An 18,255-nucleotide genomic window follows, 5' to 3' on the forward strand; every position below is an offset into this window, starting at 1 on the left:
GGTGCGCATTTCTATCTAAATCGTTTAAACGGCAGAAACTATGTGGCTCTTCACACCGAAAAAGATTACGTGTTCGTATTTAGACTTCTTATATATGGCACATAAGCTATATGCTGCTAACACCGAGCCAGGGAAATTCTGGCAATAAACCCCATAGACCGTATCTTACATAGACGAATCTGAAAGCAGTGCTTTATCGAAAAAAGAAAATGTATTACATATATATCGAATTATTGAAGTGACGACAGAAAAAATCGTATGGTAGCGGCGAACGCAGCAACAGCGCTTCCAAAATACAAATTGTCCTATATTTATTGCAGATTTGATTGGGAGAGAACGCTCAGTCGTTCAGTGACAAAGTGGCCAACAGTTCCATGGACCTATTCGAAAAGCCGAGTTTTGTCGTATGCTTCATGTGCCTAAACTGAGACAGGGCAGCGGTGGGACAGAAGCAAACTAAGAATCGATTGTTTTTTTTTGCGGTATATGATTATATATGATATATATATATATATACATTTGATAGTGCTTACATATCCTGTCTCGAGTAAATTAGATGGATTGGCAAATTGTTAAGCCAACTGCACGGATAATTTAGCTTCTGTCGTTTTCGAACGATGTCTCACAAACGAAGACGAAGTACCACAACGTAGCGTTTGAAAGAATTGTTGAAAAACCACATTAGACGATTTTTTTCATACTCATGAAATAGTAAACGCTACTGTTGTTTGCTGTCGCAGAACTTAAACGCGTGCATGCATTTGTTGTTGAGACTGGTCACCTCAAAATGGTCAAGGGGACTAATACCTTGAGCGCTTCCCCAGTGGGGGTGTGCTTCGAAAGAATGGGACGAGTGACCGGCGAAATGACGATGTTTTATTGTGAAAAGCGACAAAAAGAGCTTTACAGATAGTTGCATATAGATAAGAAGAAAGCATATGATCTAGCGTAACAGACCGAAAGAGGAAAAGAGCAGATGAAATTTCATGAAATAGAAAAGGACCTGACAACATAAGGTCCTTGAACGGTTCTAAATATAGCAAATTTCGAACAAAAAAAATATATATATGGATGAAATAGCGAATTAGTTTGCATTCGTCTAGAAAAACAACAAACTTCGAGCCAGATAAGAACAAAGGTATATAGCGAAAATACAAGGATAAACACACCTGTAAAATTTCGTGACGAAACAGTTTTTGAGACTTTACGATAGACAGGTATTAAAAGAGGCCTCAGTATGCGCACGCATAGAAAACACATCGTCTTTTTCATGAGGGCCTTAGAGGAACTTCATGTAGTCTCTTCGAAGCTTCTGAACAGCTTCATGCTGGTCGATGGATTATCATTCTTCCTCAATTAAAACAATGTCTAAACGCCGTTGATTCGTCGGCAGTTAAGATTTGCTATTTTACATACAAAACGATAACAGGTTAGACACGAACCTATTGCGCGAATAATTGCCACGGACGTACCACATTTACAATTGTGTATAGTAAAATCTTGTGATTCGCATATAAAGTATACTATTTATTAGGTATTGTATAACGCATGGGTAGTTGCTTGCTTTCTTCCTTCATTCCCGTGTAGTTATGCGGTTGGCGAGACCGGCTGAAGTAGCGTTCCTCGCTAACTTATTTCAGCCAGAACTTTAAACGTTTAAGCCACTGCATGGCCAATATGATAATGATCAATAGTAATAGCGCCGCAAAGGGAACCTTCAAATAGTCATTGCTTGTCCCTCTTGCAAGAAGCCAAAGATCCTTTATGAGCGTTCTGAAGCTCAAACGTTCTATTACGCTACCAAGCAATTTGCTAATTATGTTTCTTCTATACTTTATATTGATGCCGATATCATTCGTTTATTGCGGCATAAAGGCAGTGCAGTATCTGTCGATGTCAGAAGGGTAAAATATCTAATAGTGCATACATGATTTTCGTGTTCTGAATTCGTAGACTATACACACAGCTCATATACTGAATTACGTAAGTATGACATTTGTCTGTTTCGAATCGAAGACAATGCTGAACAACTTCATCGATAACTTCCATCCATAGACTTCTGCACAGCGTGCAGACATTGTGTCCTTTGCATGCAGAAGCGATCTCTGCGGGATGAGGACCGACGCAAAATACAGATGAAGGAAGCAACAGGGAAAATTGGAAACAATCATGCCGCTTACGTGACAAAGCTCTGCGTTTCTGATGCGGACTGGGACTACCTGTATCTATGTTGTGGATTTTTCGATTCGTGAAAAGCGCCATATAATTTGCTCAAAATCATTTCGTGTCATAGCATTTGTTGAACGCAGATCGGTTCCGGAGCGAGGGTCGCTCAGCCAGCTAACGAATGAAGCAGCCGACCGGCAATTTTGAAGAGGGAGAATCTAGCTTAATTCTGGTGTATTGTCTTATGGTCCTTCGCCCGCCTCAGCCGGTGTTCTCTGAGGTAGCTTACTTACTTTCTAAACACACTGTGTAAGCATGAACTCAAAAATACGCGTGCGCATTAGTGTTCGAAGAGAAACTGAAAATGGGTCTTGGAGTGGGATATAAATTAGGCTAAAAGACTGGAATGACGCTTACTTGATACGGTAGGTCAGGCAGCGCAATGTTGAATTATGCGCAAAGCCTGAAGGCGCACGTACGCCCCTTGTTGAATCCTTATTCGAAGAGGCGTAAGAGATTTTTGCCTATTTACATGAGTATAACTAACGTGCAGCGATAACGTCGAACGCGTCTGGCTCCTTCTAGATAGCATAAACGACAACAACAGCAATACGGACAGACCAGGTAGACGGAGCTGACGCTAACAGCGGCAGCCAATCAAAGCAACAACAACTAAAAACGATATTTATGCAACAGGTTCAATACTGGCATAAACCCTTGAGTGCGTTGCCATGGTAACCATGAACAAAAGGTCATCGCTGGCTTGCGTCGGAAGATGGTCACTTTGATACATCTCATCCAGCAAGACCCACAGACCGGATAGCCAGCAGTAAATCAGGGCTGACAGTCTTCAGCGTAAGCCTGCCCTTCGTAGGTTAACTAAAGGAGCTCGCTTCTGCCGTCAATTCTCTTCGGTGATCCCCGTAGTAATACCTCATAATTCAGATAGATCTGAGGTAATGCAATATATAATATCAATGAAACTGAAGATCAGCCGCAGATTAAACAAATAGGTTTTTCTAGTATGGACTGATTTTTGCTATAAGGTTTTGAATAGAAATTGCGGCATATAATATTGCAATTAGTACAATTTTATAGCGTGGACCTTGGTTGCTTATTAAATTAATTGTTTAAAATTATAATTTTTGTTCTGCTTATTTTTTCGTCGCTTTGTTCGCTTTTATATTTACTAGGTATATACATGCAATTGCATCTGTACTTGACAAGTACAGGAAGCCGCCCTTGGCAATTTGACTCAGAAGCCGTGCGCGCAAAGGGCATTCGATGTTTTCTCGAAGGAAAACCACGACGTGGATAAGCTTACGCGGTCTGTTTATTGCGAGCACCCATAAAGGATAACTAACAAACGAAGTGCGTTTACGTGGCCGGCCTTGAAATTATAAAAGCTAGGAATCAAATTATTTCTATTCATACACGTGTATTGCTTGGACACTGCAACGCAGTACGAAGATAGAGCATTACAAGTGGCAGGTAAAAACGTTCCATAAAGATTGCGGAATAACTTCAAATGTAGATAGCGTCATTCTTCAACTCTTTAGTATACAAAACCTAAGCGTTTACGCTTTTAGGAGCATTGTTATGCCAGGGTTGCTGTTGACATTGAATAGCGTTGCAATGAAGGGGCGGACTTTAGGTGCTATGCGTGACTTGCACTGAATGCCTAGTTAATACAAAGGAGATAAGCAATACGTCTACTTAAGCTTCAACTATAAACTGATACAGAGATATGGTACGTCGTAAATACGCTTCGAAAAACTGCACGTAATTACAGTTTAATCTAAGTCACAGTTTAATCAAAAGTCCCTTACATATTCCATTACATAGGCGTATTGCTCAAATCTTTTTTGTACTTCGATATCAACATACATAGAAAGTTTAGGGTTTATCCACTGCGTTCATCGATGTACAATTATTCGATCACCGGTGATATAAGGCGAGCTTTCAACTGCAAATTTTATACGTCTGCTTCTGTATACTTTTTTCACTGCACACCAGATCTTGCAGAAAATGTACCTCGCAAGGAGCCTTTATTTCGCATGCATTGCATGCTGACATAGCTACATTAGCTCGAGTCTGGCAACTGGCAGTCAATCTATACAGCTACGGATGGGCCGAAGATATTGTATACTCATGCAGTGGCATGTTAGGTGGCATAAGGTTGACGATAGGGTGAGCAAGCGCAAAAACCATTGGGAGTACCATGGTCCAGTGCCGTACCTAAAATGTTCCAGGGGCTACTGAGGCTAAGGGGTTCGAAGGCAGAAAGGAGTAGTAGCCTCACGCCGGCTATTCTAGCCAACTCTACGTACAGGATATCCACGGCAACCAGAGAGAATGCCAATTTTCCTACCGATCCTCACGTCGAGGTCAGATCCCTAGGGACAGGTACAAAACCAACGCCGAACCCATGCTGTAAATGAAGCGTGTCCCTCAAAGCTAGCACAACTACGGCATGATCTAAGCAGATGTGGGGAAGCGCAGAGAGTTGACAGGTAAATTAAAGGTGAGACAGTTCTATTGAATGAAGCCAAAGGCGTGTCCGAAATTTGTGAGAGACAGCCATACTGTGGTGCACAGGAAACATGGGAAAACGTAGAGAAGCCTCAAACACTCCGCGCTAGAGTGCGGACCTAGAAAGCAAACCTAGAAAGAGTTTCTAGGGTCATCTACAGGTCAGACGAATACGCAGACACCGGCTCGACTCATCCCCTGCCGCCCCCCTGAACACCGATTTTACCCTTCGATTTTACCCCATTTCTCAGTCTCTAAACTCCTAACTCCAAGTACAGGAACTCTCAGCACACTGGCATTATCGCATCTGGCCCATATCGCCATTATTATTACTGCTTCGTCGCTACTAAAATGATTCGATTATCTGCGGCCTTGGCTAAGCCAAAATTATCTAGACCATTGTGTGCGCAGAACAACCGCAAGGGTCTACTGCACTATCCTGTGCTCAATAGTGTTCCATTTATGCTCTGATGATCAATGCTGAGTGCTACTGAAGTAAACTGGTACCGCATAGTCGATGCGAACACAGTGCATATAGCATTGCCAGTACTTCCAGCAACACTGCAAATATCTGCGCTTCATTTTCTATGGCGATGATGGTGGGAGTGGCAAGGCCTTGATTCATCTCTGCCTGTTGCGAAGGCTTTCAACTGCCGCATGGAGGTTTTGGGGAAGGGATATACGTGTTTCGGTCGCTCGCGGAATTTTTCGCGAGTATTTTAGTAGACAAAAGTGCCCATACAGCTTTTGTATGGGAGTTTACGTTGTGTGTTAATATGAGTTGAACATCTACGACATCTGGTGGGTTGAGGCAGGTGAGGCAAATTAACGTCGTAGGCAATTGTATCTGGACGGGACCGATTTCAGATTGCATAAATTAAACATCAACATGTGGCGGACAAAAACTACAAGGAAATTAATTAAAAGGTATTACATTAAGGGGCAATCGACGCCATGTCGATGATCGAATATGACTGCAGGTAATGTCATTGTGCAAAATATTTACACATTGTGAGCATGACTATAATGTATAATATATAGACAATACGTTTACTAAGTGGCGCGCGATTTCGTCTATCCCATCCCATCGCTGCTGCCAAGTTGCAACGTGGCAAACCTAGTTCAACATCGATCCTAAATGTCTAGAAATATCTATAAGCTATAACATATTGGATCGGTCCGTTTCATTGTATAAAGCAGATTACCCGATCATTTAGTAATGATCATGATGGCTCGTCGTCACAAGCCACATTAAGCGTGAGACCGTGAGAAAGATGACTATGTAAAAGCTAGTATGAGAAATTCAGTTCTTTCTAGGACAAAACAGCGGGTAGTTATCCAGTTATTCACGCGAGATGATCCCATACCTTTTTACCAGAAATCTGCGAGCTAGGTTAAGACATGCCGCTTTTGAAAAAATCTAAGAAAGAAGTTTGGAAGTCAGATTGAAAGATCTGTTGAAGAGTTTATAGATGTACTACCATTTTTGATGTACCAGAATTTTTATACTGAAATTAACAGTCGTTTTGAGTAGCCAAGTATCAACTGGGACGGCCCAGATAAGCTTCAACAGTTACTATTTTTGAGACATTCGGCGCTCTCTCTTTTACCTTTTGTACCCATTGGCTGTTTTGAGTTTTGGATTTTTTAGGATCTTTGGCCTGGCGTCAGCTCAAAGTTTAACCCCACCGAAACTTTTTGTATGAATCGTATTACAGTAGCATGTTGACGAATCGGACTATCGTTTAGCGCACTACTTTTTCCAAATAAAAAAAAAAACTAATATTTCGATACAATCTTAGAAATAGCACATTAAAATACGCTTGAACTTAGATATCGTGCATGTATATGTAATCAGTAAAACAGCGAGTACTAAGCTAAACCTGTGTTTGCTTACCAGCCTAGACCTTCATCATAACCCATCATCGGTGCCCTCGTCTATATAAGCTCCTTTCTTCTATGAACATAATTCAACCTGTAAATACACATAGCAGTTTATCAACTCTAAGCCTTCTGCCAGAACATTTTTCCAGCACGAACAATAATTCTAGTCATTAAACTAACTGGCACAGGGAGGAACCGTCCATAGTAAACACCGATTATGTGTCTATCTAATATCAAAGCGCACGGATAAACATGGAAACTGGTGGCGTATCAACGAAGACGCAGTACGCCATCATTCTGTGGTAGGAAATGACAATTTAAATAACTCCTTATATATTTCAAATTATTTATAGCTTCGGCTGTTCGGTTGATTCGACAGGTCTGTCAGGTAAAGCGAATCTCCCCTATGTCAGCATATGCTGGCTTTATATAAATTCATTTCGGCCTGTGTCTCCATTTAAACGCGTTCGAAACACCGAGTGCTGGGGAAACAGGCTAGCCCAGAAGGTCGTCGACGTGCGCAGTATTTGATTTCTAGGTTTCAATCTCGCTGAGACGACTGCTAAATAGACTAGACGGGCTAGCCATGGTGGTGGAAGCTGTCAGCCCCTTCTTCACAAACTAACCGATCTACTTAGATATGTCCGGGTAAGACTTTGCTTATCGTAATCTGTATACAGTCACTCGATGTTATTTTGGTCGATAGCTCTTTAGGCGATACATGTGAAACATCAAGTCAGTGATCCTTTCGCTCACTTCTAAAACAACATTCAAGTATTCATAATTAGAAATGCAAGCGCAGTGCACCATCAATATTCATTCGATCTAGAAAAAAAAAATAATTCATTTTCTATTTAATAACCCGTCCTTATACGCTACTTTGTTATCCGTCATTGAATACGTGCGTGAGCAGTGCACGGTATTATACGAAAAGACCGCCCCTGACGTCCTCCCGATACTAGCACGGGACTGCAAGCATTGAACGTGACGTTCCACGACCGTATCGACGTCATTCTTCTTCACTAGATTTTTTTCTCACGTTACTCGTGAATTTAGGCATCGTCGACTGACACGCGTTTCTCACTGCTCGAACAATGTGCTACTCCAATATGACCTAACAGTTTCGAGTCGATGTACCAGACCGCTGCCAATTTGAGTTTGTTAGATAACGTGGGACTGCCTACCAAAATCTACAAGCGGAATACTCCGAACCTTTACCGTATAACACAAGACACTGTCCCGCTAGACACGCCAACCGGCACAAGTTCGTACCAAGCGATCTGTCGTACCCGCTCGGTTGGTACGAACCTGCGTCAAGCAGTTGACATTTCTGCGGCCGTCACAGTCGTAGACGCCGCTGCCACGGGACGCAGATGCTTTTCTCCAAGCTTAACCTTTTACGTATGTACGTACCTATATGTCATAAGGTGCATTACGCAACGAGGTCAGCTGCGAGACAGTCGAAGCAGAAGGAACGGCGGAAGGATCTGCTATGTACTATATTTACAATGTAAATATTTTCGGCCAAACATGTAACAAGTCGTCTTCTGTGAATCGGCTGGTTTCCAAAGTGTTTCCTATCTTTCTGTTGTGCGATTTTCTCTATCCATATAAAGCTATAGAAACAATGTGTACAGGCTAATATTACTTAAAATTCAAACATAAGCAACGAGTGACTCGGCATTGCCGATAGCGACGCTGCGGCTAGCCGTCCGCCAGGGGCGAAGCTGTGGAAAATAATATAGCACAAACCAGCCAGAAAGAGACATTCTGAGATGACGATAAACGACCAATGTATGAGGAAAGAAATAAACGCTCGCCAGGAAGACGTGTTCATTCAAGTAAACGATAGCCTAGATTCACATCTAGAAGGCAACTTGCTTCCAGCAAATTGTCAGGCAGGTGGTAACTCTTTAGCGGCTAAAAGACCGGCGTAGGTATATACAGCTGTGTTGAATAGTTGATTCCGCCTTGCACATAATTGCCACAACTGCTGGTAGTGACGTTGCCCATGGGCAACATCTGTGCCATTTGCGTGTTTTGCTGAGTGCCTACTATAAGCTCCACTGGTCGGCGTGGGATCGTACAATGGATATATTAGGGGTCGCCTAAACGGAGGATTTTTCCTATTTTTTTGTTTCTAAAACTGTATCTAAACAAAAAACAGATACCGCCACAACAGGGCTGTCGCCAAACGTTCGAATAAATGCCCCCTTAAGAAAAATATAGACAGCGGGGCATGACACAACACGACGGGTATCTAATCTGGAATCAACTTTATAGCAGTCATATCAATGTAGGGATTTGGTATCGTAAAGTCTAGGAAGTTATTTGTCTGCTATTTACTATGACAGCCGCAACATTTTCTAGTTTTATTCAACTTCTAACTTATGGTTATACGATATGAGTGTTGGTCTATAAGTGCTTAGTTAGAAATTAATCAATTTGGCGACTCCTGGACTACATATATAACATGCCAGATGTATAATAGGCCAAGCCGGTTAGTTTGTTTAGCTGTGTCGTTAGTCACAGTTAGTTCCCGGGTGCTTCTAGTGCAACCTACTATTAGGTTCATATATACGAGACGATATTGTATTGTATAGCTGGAAATTTTGCATTCGTCAACATGCTGTACTATAGTTTTATAGACGTAATGTCGTTTGATAGGTCTCTCTGGTTAAATTTCTATCGAATAGAAATCAGTATATTGCTTAGCGTTTGCGGCCGGCATACGTTGAAATTGACTGCCTCTAATGACTCGGCGGTCCAGCACATGTGTAGATTGGTAGTAAACGCAGCTGGTAGGCGGCCGTTCGTTCTTGTGCGATGTTAGCTCCAGCCTCAAATAGGATGATCTATGATTCATCTGCAATCTTCTTTGTTTTCCTTACGTTTCCGATTTGTTTATGATATGGCTACCGCTTAATAGCCGTCCATGATATCGATACGATCCAAATCAGGCGTTTTTTTCTACATTTTGTCATGCTTAGACAATGCCATCAACAATGACCTGTCTACTGTGTGTCAGAACCTGCCACTGTTAATTCTGATTGCTAATATCGTATTGTTTTTCTCCACAAACGTTATAGAAAAAAGTCATAGAATATGATAAGAAAATAGTTCGCAAAACGTCACACATTGGCGCAACTGCTGATTGGAAGGAAAAGAGCTAAAAACCAAACAATCTGTTCTTCGTTCTGTGCCGCTCGGTAATTATCGTCTGTCTCTATGGCAACGACTGAAACGGCTGCCTACGGATTTGATTAGTACGGATCTGAAATAACACCATACGACGGTTGTCCCGAACCGGAAATATACTGGCGTACCAAGCGAGCGTATCGGACGAGATATTTTCGTGAAGGAAGAGTTAGCGGAACACGAGATCAGCAGTAAAATTAGGAGCAAAAATAGCAGCGACTGCACTAACGGATGGATTGATAAGCGGACATTTATAGGGAATATCCAATATTCTAAATACAAACACTATTAAAAGTCGCTTATTTTGGCCCACAGAGCCGCTTTGCTGTTTGAACGATTGTGCGCTGCTATTTATGCCTATGCAACGGGTTAACCGATCTAAGTTACGTTAAGGTCGAATGAGTTACCGCGTAAAAGCGAGGCCAAAGTCGGGTCTTGTCGACAACACGAATAGCTGAAAGATAACAAATCGAAAAGAATTGTTTATATATGAAACTAAAACACGTAATATTTTAAAATGTTGCTGGAAACAACGGCTGGACATCGTGTTAACTTCACGTAGTATAATAACAACTATTATTTTTAATAATAATAAAACTGCTAAGCAATAGTATCGCGTAGACAGACGTTCTCCCAAAAACTAACATAAGTTTTTGAGTGTGGTGGGGCTCGAATCGAATTCCAGTCAGTTAAATACGGAGATGTGACTGACATTAAAGCCCTGTAAAAGTAGCGTAATACAACGAGCGCCTTTTGCCGTTCAAGAGAACTGTGGTGTCCGTACGTGGTAGGAGGACACAGGGAAAACGACAAAAACTTTTACGGCAGCTGAAACGGCAACATCACTGATCAGTAAACATTATCGTGGCTTGATAATTTTTGCTAGGCTGCGAGTTATGGTCTGCTCCTAGAAGGTAGCGTGTTCAAGAGTGGATCTCATGGTAGCTTTTTATTTTGTTAGCTAAATGGAGAAAAATGAAGAAAAAAGAGTACCGCGGCATGAGGTGATACATATTTTTTTGTTTTTTTTTATTTATGTAAATTTATTGGCTTATCTATTTGTCTCGAAATTTCGACAGTTTCAATCAGAGTTGACTATAAATCTACAAAACCAATTGCTAATACTTACACAGTAAGTTAAAAGGTCTAGCCCATACAACATCTTTGGAAGTAACGCAGTTTATCTTCCTTCTGCCAGACACCACAATGCGGTCGTCAAGTATTACATTACGATGTCGGATACAGATTAAACATCTTCATTTATTAGGTTCACGGGCAGAAAGCCAGTTCCTTAAAGGTCAGCAAAATTAATGACTCAGAGAACGCATTATAAACCTGTCTTTTTTGGTTCCTTCGAACCCTCGCCCTGGACTGCCTCGTAGTTTCCAACCCTGGGGTTTCTTGCCTACTGCTACGAAAGCCATGAAGTGCCTTGTAGTCACGCAACCTCTAGCATTATTGGCCTATAGACCTTTCTTTCTAAAACATTGACAGTTGCGTTATGTATCGCTTGAGGTGGCTACTTCAGACAATCAGCGGTGAATTTCGGAGTTATTGGTCATGAACGTACCGGTAAGTCTTGCCACATGTTAAAGTATACCACTGGGAACTTTTGGCTTAAAGACCGCTACCGAAAACGCGTAATTACTCTTTATTTTTTGACACTAGCACTTTTTTTTCTTTCTATGACATTTCTACGATATTTTTCCGTGAAAGGCTCGAATTGAACAAGCTTTGTATTGCTTAAACCTGCAGGTTCATAATCTACTCAAAGGCGAGCCTGGTTCTTCGAACAAAAACCTTACGATCGTTAGCCCGCTACGATTTTGTTAAATTGGGACGATATCTGGGTCGAATCCGCAAAAGGAACCGTTCCGGTGCTCTTGTTTCAACACGGCAATTAAAATCTATCAACGACGAAACGTACGAATCCAGCGATTCTTAGAGACACGAACAGGTCCAGCTTTAAAATGGCCCAGTAAGCATCATCTCTTTGCGTTAAGTGGCGCGCGATTACAAAACACGTATATATACAACATGAAAGAATATTTAAGCTTGAAGGCCAGGGCTTCAAAGAGAAATCCCAATTGAAGTCATAAGTGTCCGCCATTGGAACTGGACTTGAAAGCAATATAAATATTTTTAGGACTATCACATCTAGCCATTTTTCAACCGTGATATAATATTAATCGACGCGCTGTTTAGGACAAGTATTATGATTGCCATGATGAGATAAGTATGAAAGACGATTCTAGACATATATTGGTTACACTCTCTCGGTAAATGAGAATGTCGGATACAAAGCCATTGAGACGCTATGCAATCCAACACTAGAAGGTAAGTAACCCGTATCTGTCTAGCGAGCTGTCTGTTTTTTAGCTAAAAAAATTCAATCGATTCACACAGATATAACACGTGTAGTGTTTAGAGCCTAACTTTATAATAATAATGTTCTGTTATTAACGAGCTCCTCGAGAAATCTTTGATCGGCCGTCGAATACGATTACCTACCCAAACAAGGTGCTCAAGATAGGCATCATTTAAGTTACAATAACATACCGGCTTGGAACGTTCAATAGCACGCACTGAATAGTTAACTACAGTGGTAGACGGCCTGATAACGACTTGATCGATGTCTGACACCGCAGTTATTAGTAAACATTTTGGTTTTCTATGCTAACATAACGGCTCATACTATCACTGGCCTTAACAATTCTATATAGTTCGATAAATACGGTGTAGCGTGGATTTACCGAGATCACTTCTTGCCCTGCAGCATATATATCGATTTGTCGGATAAACATGGATTGGTTAGTTAGCTTTACAATCACATATCGTAGGTTATGTAGTCAGTCGTATCGGATCAACGTGCCACTTGCTGAAATCTCGCCGTATTACACTTGCTATTAGAATTATGTTTTTATTCAGACTGAGAATAAAGTAAACGATCGCATAGTAATATTGCTGACGGTATAATGGTCATCGATCAGCATGGCGCACATCCGACGGATCTAGAAATGTTATTTTAACATAAAAATAAAAAATACTTTGATTTTACGAACGATTCATACCTTTTTCACACATACATGCATGTATGCAGAAAGCATGTTCTTCTACTAACTGGCTCTGGTCCAGCATGCGCAGCCATAATCAGTGTGACAGGTTTTATGTGACTATCCTTCAATACGAAGTACGCAACACTGATGGTTCGTTGATAAATATCTGTTCTGAGGATGGTCGTATACTGTGATTGCGTTAGGGTGCCATCATAAAAAGCGCAAAAACGTATAATTTCTGAGAAATCAAGTTGTTATAATTTATTTGTAGATTTTTATTTCAGTTACTTTAATCACTTATGCCTTACTTTTATCACTTAGTGAAAAGTATATTGGCAGGTTTCCGTTACGAACGTCGATAAAACTGGACGTACTCATACTTAAAAACAACGGGCAGGTTCTTCGCTAACGACCCCCACGTTTCATGGGGTACACAAATTTCCAATAATATCCTTAAGTGCTTGCCTACATATTCCTTTGAAACTCACGTTAGATAATGTTAGCGGGAGATTATCGGTTAAGTCAAATTACATCAGGCTTTAGGATGCAGTGTCAACAACTGTCTGGTGGGATCCAACGAAGGCAGCAAAAGCCAACGAAAAAAAAATCGAATCAAACACCCAACTTGGGCAGTGCCCAAAACTTTCACCAAAAGATTCTCACAAGCCCTTAGGACAGTGCATATGCGTACCTCGAAGCTGTAGCTCGGCAATGCAGCTAACAGCCCTTTAGAGACTCAAACGACCGTTGTTATGTGCTCGCACGTGAAATCGCCATCATAGGTAGATCGATCAGTAAGATAACGAAGTGGGTGCAATCGAGTCCTGGCCCGGCCAGCTAAATGGGAACCATGTGTGTGTGGCGTTCGTATAGCTTTGCCCATTGCATCAACACGAAGCATACGCCATATCGTAGTGGGCATTTTCTTTTGTTGCCGATTACCCGTAAAACACCTGTAGAATAATGGATATTAGACCATGGGACAATGGAACTCGACCCCATAAACTATGTGGGCAGGCTTAATCCTTTACTATAAGGAGGAGGCTGCCGTATCGTTATCGGCGTTCTTTACAAGGTTAGTTCGCGACCGAAGACAAATTCGTCTGCTGTATAATGATATGTATAAATATCTGAGGCGATGAATACGTTACTCTGAGGCCACTCTGAGGCGTGTTTCATGTGTACATTTCACATGTGTTCATTCGCCGAGCCAGTGACTCAATTGAAGTAAGGTGCTTATTTACCTTATCTTATTTATCTATAGGTCATAGGTATTTGGGTACCTTTCAAGAAGCCCCGAAAAATCAGCGAAAATCTCAGTGGCGCACATAATGTTTACCTAACTTGAGGTGGACATAAGTTGAGTAGTTAGCGTACGATTTCGATGAAGACTTGTTTGTTAATCGCTTCATTGACAGTCATGCATGCATGCATGCATTCGCTCGCATTAGGTTCTCGAGTACAGCTTTGTTTGCTACCTATGAATGTGTCTGTAAGGGTAAACTTTTCGACGTTCCAAACAATAAACAAGTGAGGTTACATGCGACTTACACAGCCACGTAGGTCCCGATTAGGTCTGAATGTAGATATCATCACCCTATAGGAATTTATTATTTACACCAGCTATACGACATGTGTTGAATGAATCGGTTGATTGACCTTCTTGCCATACGTAGCACTGGCCTTCGGCCTAATTTTTTAAAAATCAACCAAACTACTAGAGAATGAAATACAAAAAAATTGCCACGCTGTCTTTTTCATTGTGACACACATATGTGAATGGTGATGCCAGTATCTTGACGAGTTAACCACGAAACGACTTGTTCAATAGAACTACGCAGGCGCTTGCTATAGATCGGCGTCACGGCTGCGCGATGTGAAAAGAGCACTGAGACACGTAGCTATGCATAGATTGTCTCTTAGGAGCTCCATGAGGTGAAGACTTAGCAACACGAGTTGAACTGGCCTAGATTTGAAATCTAGCGTAGGTACCCTTCCTTGCGCTCTGGAAAAGTCTGTTAGTCAGATCAATCAGTCATCAACGTTAGTGCAGTGAAAATCAGAATCAACGTCAATGCTTATCTAGGACGGTAGCACTGAACGCCAAGTTGGAAATCTCTATTTAGCTGATATATCAGCTTATCCTAATGAAACGACTATGCGTTTGGCGGGTATTTGATACACGGGACAGCCATAATTTATCGTCTATTGCTCTGAAGCTTATCTAAAATAAACATGTGCTCGTTGATTGGTCGTCACTGACACGAAACTCAATGCGTCCATAACGGCAGCTTTAGAGCTACGTATTTTAGATGGGTATGGAATACCCGTGAGGAATCGTGGCATCATTTTTAAAAATGAAGGGCTTAGGCGCGCGAGTTTTGAGGCGTAAGCAGCTGTTCGGTGCCATGTATAGATGGCTAACACGGAGCTCACTGTGGGGGTGCCAATACGACCGACCGAGCTGCAGCATGAAGATAGCTGTGTTGAATATCTCTCTGACGTTGAAGAGAAGGCGAACCTCGTGCAAGATGCATCGCAATGCGTCATGTCGATACTTGAAATCGTTCTATTTCTGTTGGAAGGTTTTAGGCAGACGTTTAGTCTGGGACACGGTGAATAGAGTAGTTTGGTTCAGCGAGGTTTTGAGCACCGCTCAAGCGTGAAGAGTCTTCGCGATTGTTAGTGGAGGAAAAACAAACCATACTCATTAATTTTGGTCACAAGATGTTTCGCGAAATAGACGTCGATGCGGGCCTTTAAAGGCTGAAAAGAAGGATTTTGTGCGGTCAGGTTGCGTGATACAAATATGAACTTCATTTTGACAGGATACCCATTAAGGGGAGAAGTTACAAAAACGAAGAGATCACGTGGGTTCTGAGATGTAGATCTGTTACGTAATATGGCCGCTTAGGAACAACTGTGCATATTTCGTGCGCAAGGCCACAAAGTTTTTTGAGGACATATTGGTGGATAGAAAAAACATAACATCATTATTACAAGGTCGACTGAATGAAACGCTGATAAGGCGCCGCCGGTGCTATTAAAGTCACGTCGGGGAGAAATCGCCAGAAGCTCAGAACTATTACTACTACCCTCGAGTTAAGGATGCCGATCCTAACTAAAACTAAGGATCCGCAATTGCTGTTTCTCCACGCATAGCTTTCCCTGCCGAAAATCCACTTAAGCAAACGCGTAGAATGGCTTCGCGAAACGTACGCTTACCTCATTCAGTCGTTTCGTTATACTAGTCGAGGGTATTTCTAGGCGCGCTCTTGATTGAATAAGTGTGTAGTCAAATTGATGATACCAAAAGCGAGGCTAGTAACACGATTTGGCACATTGGATGTGCATTTTTTACGAAGACTTGTACTCTCTTCCTAAGCTGGACTAAAACATAAATTATAGGTTTCGCTTTTGTAGACGGCGTTCAGCAAGCGTTAGCGGGCTTTAACCCCCCTATCGTGTGGCAATGGCCACGTATCAATGCATTAGGTCGTATACCCCTTTCACGCCGTCATCGATATGCGCATGGAAATTGGCCATAGGTTCATTCATTCACTGGGTAGGCGGAACTTCATCACGGACTTGCTGATGCTTCTAAGTGCCTCTCAGTAGAAATAACGGAACAAAAAAGATACCTCGTATCTTTTTGCTGTTCGGTAATTCGGCAAACATTGACCCATAAACAAGCTGTAAGCAGGATACAAAAAAGTCGGGGAAATCCCCAACACTATCCCAACAAACAGTAGGAAAATATGTCAATAGCTCGCTGTCCGTAGTGTTATGCGAAAGGTCCGCTGTTTAAAACGTCCATCTTACAATACTCATCATCTATTATTTTTCTCATATAGTACGAACTCATATACGGTTGATGATAATGACCACATCATAGACATAGTCGGACTTTGTCTTCACGGAGTGAAGGCCTGATCTTCACGGCTGTTGCAAACCGCTTACCCAATTCGAACTTCGATGAAATTGTATTTATTGTTTGGCGATCGTAAATAGCTGCAATAAGCGGTAGGTAAATGGTCCTAGATAGTAATACTAGAAAAAAAATAGTAGGCCAATATAGATGCACGAAGCAGAATCTTTGTGAATATTATAACATGTGGGGCACGAGATTTCTCGCCGCATTTTTCTTTTTGTCGGTGAAGGGTGATCTCTATCTAGTAAAAACAAGAGAACGTCCTTTGCCTTGCCCCGTATAGTGAAATTTGTTTGAAAACGTGTATCGTCTACTGCCATTAGGGTGTGACTATCGTATTTTAATCGACGATTCCTTGCTAACTGTTAATTTCGTTACGCTTGAATGGAGACAAAGCAACGTCTCCATTCAAGATACGAAACGTAATTGGATTACTGACCCGTCGAATCCGTACAATTCTATTCCAAAGCAGTTGTGACGATGTTTTTTTGTTGTACCACCATGTTTACGTATATCATTCGAGGACCGCAGTACTTTGCGACACGTTTCTCTGTACTATGTCAAGTACCGTTTAAAACAGGTAGCAACGTATTTTTATCACGTAGAAGACGGTCCTGTAAGAGAAAATTATGAAATGTCGTAGTTTTTCGTTATTGTGCTTGCTTGTTTTTCGGTTTCAGTTAATTAGACGAGCGTTGCGTCATCTCCGCGACGCTACAGCGGCGGAGCGGTGGCTATGATGATAATCCAGCGGCCTCACGACTGAGATGCCGAGGCTGAAGTGGCTCAAACTTCGGTTCAAAGATCGGCTACCGCCGCCACCGTGAAGAATCCTCTCTTTGCTGAAACCAGAATATATCTACTATTCAAGTAAGAAATAGAAAACGTATTTTTTTACCATGAATTTATTCGCTAAAATATCCTCTAAAATATGCTGTATACATCTTGGCAAAGGTTTTTTTGTGTTCTAATTTTTATTGCGTTTTGCTTCATTTGCTGTTTATTGTTATGTACTTCCAAAAGACTTTTGAAATATCAAAGAGGCATTTGTTCTATCTTACTGTGAACTTATTTCTAACCCAGGTTAGAATCTAAGTGTAAGTAATTTTTTTTTTTATCTCTATTTATTGACTTGATCAGTAAGTACTGTAGATCTATGTGAAAATGTTGGCCTGTCGGCCTTCTATTAAAGCCTTCCATCGGCATAGGTTAAAGATTCGCCCCCTAGCCTTATCAAAATCAGTTAGTTTTTCTATTATCTGAATGTTCGCATGAAATTGCCTAGGTATTTTACGAGTTCCAAATCAAGGCCCGTGCTCTACTAGACTGCTACACTAGAAGGAGAACGCTGTTTCACGAATTCGCAGTACTATATTGTTTGTTACCTGTGCCTGAAATGTTATGTTTCAGTTAAAAAGTATAAGCGATAGCAACGAATTGGAGACTGACTATCCTCTAACTCTCAGCTTTTTGTTTATTGAACACTAC

At 41.4% G+C, this 18,255-nt stretch overlaps 1 protein-coding gene across 14 annotated transcripts in view; it reads left to right on the forward strand.

The window, feature by feature from the left end:
• The window catches only part of LOC111248825 (uncharacterized), a 141,069-nt gene that overhangs the window by 59,625 nt on the left and 63,189 nt on the right, over positions 1-18,255 (forward strand). For 4 of the 14 annotated variants that reach the window (XM_086988648.1, XM_086988650.1, XM_086988643.1 and 1 more), the window contains one exon: positions 17,448-17,637. The gene's annotated coding sequence lies outside the window, so the exon portion shown is untranslated. Of the gene's footprint in view, positions 1-11,535; positions 11,759-11,883; positions 12,118-13,815; positions 13,912-17,447; positions 17,638-18,255 lie in introns of those variants that run through there. The other 10 variants (XM_086988644.1, XM_086988647.1, XM_086988649.1 and 7 more) reach the window with 7 other exon arrangements.

This window comes from Varroa destructor, unplaced genomic scaffold (genome assembly GCF_002443255.2).
Source record: "Varroa destructor unplaced genomic scaffold, Vdes_3.0 BEIS01000004.1, whole genome shotgun sequence".
NCBI classification, from domain to species: domain Eukaryota; kingdom Metazoa; phylum Arthropoda; class Arachnida; order Mesostigmata; family Varroidae; genus Varroa; species Varroa destructor.